Genomic DNA, 6,563 nt, shown 5'->3' on the forward strand with positions numbered 1-6,563 from the left:
ATGGGTACCAGTGAATACAGACAAGACACACACACCATGATTTCCTTATTCATTCTTCTGCTGATTAGGTTGGCTCCATTTCCTTGCTATAATGAACACAGCAGCAATAAACATGGGGGAAAAAATATCTCCATAATAAGATGTGGAGTTCTTTGGTTATATGCCCTGGAGTGAGAGAGTTGGGTCATATGGTTACTCTGTTTTTCATTTTGTGAGGAACCTCCAATCTGATTTCCATAATGGCTATACTAATTTGTACCACCACTAGCACTGAGTAAGAGCTCTTGCTCCACATCCTCTCTAACATTTGTTGTCAGATTTCTTGCTATAGCCATTCTGAATGGGGTAAGGTGGTGCTGCAGAGGAGTTTTAATTTGCCTTTCCCTGATGACTAGTGTGATGGCTAATCCTGGGTGTCAATTTGACTGGGTCTGGGATTAACTGAAATGAGAGAGTTCTTAATTGGATCACCTGAAGCTGGAAGACACACCTTAAATGTGTGTGTTCCTTTCTGATGGCAGCCATATAAAAGGCCATGGCCGCTTGCCTTCTCTCTCACTGGTGAGTTCCTCTTGCTGCAGTAGACTGAAGACTAGCTGATCTTTTGGAATTCATTGGACCTTCATTGCCAGATTGGGACTACTGAGTCATCCAGCCTCATGGACTGAGCGACTATGGATTCTCAGTCTCTCCAGTGTGGTGCAGCCATCGTTGGACTACTCAGATTCTATCCTGTGAGCTAAGCTGATAAATCTCTATACATATATATTCATTCTGCCTATTCTGTTTCTTTGGAGAACTCTGACTAATACAGATTGTGGCACCAGGAGTGGTTCTAGAGAAACAAAATTGAAAGGATGAATTTCTTTAATGGGCTTATTGGTATTTGGAACAGGCTCTCCAGTGCGGAGTCTTCAGATAGCATGGAGAGCACTGAAAATCCGTGGTGTAGACTATTTGTCTATTTGAAACAATTATGGAGATAGATGCATTTGAATCTTCTAATTCACCTTTTGTGAAGAGCAAGAAATTTAGTGACTATACATAAAACATTTGAGTTACATAAAACATTTGACAATTTGTGGAAAAATAAGAAAAAATAATGATGCTTGCTGGTTACTTCTAGATCTCTGGATAAAGTGAAGATAAACAATGAGCTTAATGATAAAACTGACAAGCTCCAGATTCAAATCAACAGTTTAAGTTTCCAAGTGAGCCCTGGAAAAGAATCTTCTCTCCAGCATTCAGAGAGCTAAAGCTGCAGAAAATCAAGCTGGAGTGCTTATTATAACTTTGGCTGACCTACAATGCAAATTTAATTCCCAACCTCAAAGAGTGTCAGCAGTAAAGGGGAGGGCATTGGTAGGGAAAGATTGGAATCCTGACAAGAAGGATGGAGATGTGTGGGAGAACCCTGAGGAGGCTGAGGATTTTGAATCCTCAGACTCTGAGGAATTTGCTTCACCTGATGAATTAATCTCCCCACCCTCAGCAGACCCACCTTCCCCACCCTTGCCTATGGAAACTAATCTCATTGAGAAAACTAATCCCATTCAGCAACACAGAGCTGATGTCCCTCAGGGCCCAGTTACTGTTGCCTCTAGACCTATAACCAGACTCAAAGCTAAGCAGGCCCCTAGAGGAGAGATAGAAAGTGTGGTCCATGAGGAGGTTCACTACACCACTAAAGAGTTTAGTGAATTTGCTAATTCATTCAAGTAGAAGTGTAATGAATATGTCTGGGAATGGATTTTAAGGGTATGGGACAATGGTGGAAGGAACATAAAATTGGATCAGGCTGAGTTATTGACATGGGCCCCCTGACTGGGGATTCTAGGTTTAATACGGAAGCTCGTGCAGTTAAAAAAAAAAGGTGTTGAAAGTTGATTTGATTGGTTGGGGCCATCATAAGATGGCCTACTGACAGAGAGTGGATGATTCCACTCACTATCACCCCTAGTGACCTACTAGGAAAATTTTTGCTTCCTGTACCCTTGACTTTGCACTCTGCTGTCTTAGAAGTTTTGGTTTCAGAAGAGGGAGTGCTTCTGCCCGAAGACACAATAAATATCTCATTGAATTGGAAGATAAGACTTCCCCCTGGCCACTTTGGGCTTCTGATGCTTAAGGGCAGGCTAAGAAAGGAATATCAGTATTAGGAGGGGTGATTGACTCAGATTACCAGGGGGAAATTGGACGGGTTCTCCACAATGGAGGTAATCAAGATTATATCTGGAAGGCAGGAGATTCCTCAGAGTGACTTTTGGTGTTACCATGTCCTGTGATTAAGGTCAATGGGAAACTGCAACAACACAATCCAGACAGGACAACAAATGGCCTAGGACCTTCAGGGATGAAAGTATGGGTCACTCCTCCAGGGAAAGTGCCAAGACCTGCAGAGGTGCTTGCTGATGGTGGAGGAAACACAGAATGGGTAGTAGAGGAAGGTAGTTACAAATACCAACTTAGGGCACATGACCAGTTGTAGAAATGTGGATTATAATTGACATGAGTATTTTTGTCCTATTTGGTTAAGACCTAGGACCTTCAGGGATGAAAGTATGGGTCACTCCTCCAGGGAAAGTGCCAAGACCTGCAGAGGTGCTTGCTGATGGTGGAGGAAACACAGAATGGGTAGTAGAGGAAGGTAGTTACAAATACCAACTTAGGGCACATGACCAGTTGTAGAAATGTGGATTATAATTGACATGAGTATTTTTGTCCTATTTGGTTAAGAATAGGCTTGTGCATTGTGCATGTACATATGTTAAGCAGATACTTGTGTTGTTCTTTTTTGAATGTGTAATTGAGATAAGTGTTAAGTGGTTAAGTGTTGTGAACCTATATGATTGTGCTAGATTAATCCTGGATGTGAACTTGACTGGATCTGGGATTAACTGAAATGAGAGAGATCTTCTTAATTGGATCATCTGAAGCTAGGAGACACACCCTAAATGTGGGTGTTACCTTCTGATGGCAGCCCGTATAAAAGGCCATGGCAGAGATCACCTTGCTTTTCGCTGCTTGCCTTCTTTCTCGCTGGTGAGTTCATCTTGCTGCTGTAGACTGAAGACCAGCCAATCTTTTGGAATTCATCAGACCTTCAGCACCAGATTGGGACTACTGAGACATCCAGCCTCATGGACTGAGCGACTACAGATTCTCAGCCTCTCCAGTGTGGTGCAGCCATTGTTGGATTACTCAGACTATATCTTGTGAGCTAAGCTAATAAACCCCTATAAATATAAATTCATTCTACTGGTTCTGTTTCTTTGGAGAACCCTGACTAATACACACTCAGCAACTCAGCAAAATAATATGACATAAGGAAAAGAAATACAAATAATTTGTAGGAACTAGAAAACCCCTTTCTATAATAACCATAAATGTAAATGGCCTCAACTCAACACTAAAAAGATACAGTCTAATGGACTGGATTCAAAACCAAGAACCAATTATACGTTATCTCCAAGAAACTTGCCTAGCCAGCAGAGATTTTATATATATATTTCAACATTAGGATCTTAGTACCAAATTCTTATAAGTGAGTATATATCCAGACATAACTACAGGAACCAGAATGATGAAAAGGAACTAGGGAGGTAAAGGAAAAGAAAGAACTTGAAAAAGAAGAACAGTAGGAAACAGGTGTTACTAAGGGAGATCTGGATAAAAATGGGGTTATTTGAGACTGGAGAGATGGGTCAGTGTTTGGGAACACTGGTTGTTCTTGCAGAGGACCTGGGTTCAAATCCAAGCACCCACATGGCAGCTAACAACTGTCTGTAACTCCAGTCCCAGGGGATCTGATGGCCTCTTCTGACCTGCGCAGGCATTGCACGACACGGGTGCACTTACCTACATGTGGGCAATACATGCATACACATAAAATAAAGATAATAAACTGAAAAAAAAATAGAAAACAAAAATAGCTTTGGGTTATTTAAATGGGATAAAGGAGGGGGGTATACAAGGAAACCTGGGGATAAAGGGAAAGAAGGAGCTCAAGAGAGGCAGGACCGTAGAAGGGTATTATTAAGGGAGATATGGGGAAAATGGGGGCACTTTAAATGGGGAAACCACAGTGGAAGGGTTAGACAGTGAGAGATAAATAATGCCTAGCTAGTTTTAAAAAAACAGAGGGAACCATATTAGTCTATCAACCTACTGACAAATTATACATAAAACTAATTCAAGGAACATAATATATGTCTCGTCAAGCTTTATCTGAGAATGTTTGGTTTTTGCCCAAGTTTTATCTGCATAGCACATGGTAACTAAAAGTACCAGATTGGTAAAACTAACCTTCTTGGATGTTTAACAGCCATACTTTGAGGCCTATACTAATCTGGTCAGAGGGACTTAAGGAACAGTTTTTGCCCCTTGCCCTCCAAGGTCGACTAAGTTTCAGGGGACTATGGAGCATCTCTCAAAGTGTCCTGTAACTGTGGTGAGTCACCTGTCCTCTTGTTCAGGGAAGCCATGGAGACCCCACAAGATGGACTTGAACCAGTGTCCAGTCTACAAATTGGAGGGTCAACACCGAGGAAACAGTTCCTCCATGCTTCCAAGTGAAGCCAGCCATGATGGAGCAGGACAGATGCTCAAATGACCTTAAGAGTAAAAATAAATTGGTTTATTTGGGCCAACTGTATGGTCTTAAACACCCAAAATGAAAGTATAACCAAAAATTGAAATGATCAGTATATTTCTTTGAGATTCCATGTGTATAGCTAAAGGCTACATAACAAGAAACAATGCCAGACAGGAGATACCTTCCTTTGAGTTGTTGGCCAGGATGGCCCCAGAGACTCCTAGAAAGTAACCCAGCATAGAACTGGGAAAATGAACAGAAGACTGCAATCTTATCTAAGGAATGTTGGCAACTGATTGCTGCTAGATAAGAAAGAGGTGATCTTCCTAAAACAAGGGACTCTAGATAGGCTGACTAGACTCAGTGGGTGGACTTGCACTGGGGAACAGCTGGGGGTCCTGACAACACAGTGGACAGTAACAGGGATGACAGAGTATATAAGCTCCACTGTGGGGGCAGGGGGATGCTATGGGAGGGTGATATTTGGGATGTGGGTATAAAGATGAATAAGATTGTTTGGGATGTTCTGTATGAAATACAAAAATATCAATCAAAACAAAGCAAAACAAAAAAACCTCAATGTTAAAGGATTCGAACACAAACTTCCAAGCAAATGTAAAAAATAAAAAAGCAGGCATAGCTATCCTTATATCAAATGAAGTAAATAAACTTCATACAAAAACTTATTAGAAGAAATAAAAAGGACACTACATATAACAAAAAAACAATTCCTCAAGAAGATACAAGAGTAAACATTTATGCATCAAATACTGGAGCTCCAAATTTTATGAAATGAATACTAAAAAAGACATAAGAGGCCATGTAGATCCTGATACAATAATAGTGGAGACTTTAACATGGACTCCCATTTTTTATTGCCTTCCAAATTAAAAACAAGTAAAGAAACCTTAGAGGTAAAATATGCTGTGTATTAACTTGATTTAACTGGCATATATAGAATACTCTACCCAACAAGTAGGGAATGCACTTTTTTTTTTTCCGCAGCACATGGAGCCTTTTCCGAAATCAGTCATATCATAGGACCCAGGGAAAGTCTCAATAAATACAAAAAGCTGAGATATTTACTTGCATCTTGCCATACTACAGTGGAACAAAAGTAGAAAATAAAAAGAGAAACTACAAGAATACTTTTGACTATACAATACATTTTGAATGAATGATGGGTCCTCTAAGGAATTACAGATGAAATTTAAAAATTCCTAGTTACAAATGATAATGACAACATAACCTATCAGAACCTCTAGGACACAGCCAAGACAGTCCCCAAAGGAAAGATTATAGTGATGAGCACTCACATTAAAAAACTGAGCGAGATTAAATAGATAACCTAATGATACACCAACAAGCAGTCAATCCCTATCTAAATAGATAACAAAAAATAATAAAGATCAAGGAAGAAACTAATGAAACAGAGATTAAAAGAACAATAAACAAAATTAGTTAAACAAAGAGTTTGTTCTTTGAAAAAGTAAGCAAGATTGACAAGCCCTTAGTCAATCTGCCAAAAAGGGGGAGAAGGCACAAATAAACAAAATTAGAGACCAAAAGCGTGTCAGTACAACAGACTGCAATGAAATCCAGATCATTATTAGCGATTGCTTTGTAAACTTAAACTATATAAAACTGGAAAACCAAGGTTAGAGAGATGACTCAGTGGTTAACAGCACTGACTGCTCTTGCAGAGGACCTGAATTCAATTCCCAGCACCCACATGGTACCTGACAACAGTCCATAACTCCAGTTCCAGGGTCTCCTACACCTTCTTCTGACCTCCATAGGCATTGTATGACATGGGTGCACTTATACACATGCAGGCAATACACTCATACACATAAAAAATAACAATGAAATATTTTTTTAAAGCTGGAAAAATCTAAAAAAAAAAAAAAAGAATTTCTAAACGTGTCTCGTTTACCAAAATTAAAACCAGAAGATATAAATAACTTAA

The sequence above is a fragment of the Nannospalax galili genome, unplaced genomic scaffold, assembly GCF_000622305.1.
Source record: "Nannospalax galili isolate Female #2095 unplaced genomic scaffold, S.galili_v1.0 scaffold475, whole genome shotgun sequence".
NCBI lineage: Eukaryota > Metazoa > Chordata > Mammalia > Rodentia > Spalacidae > Nannospalax > Nannospalax galili.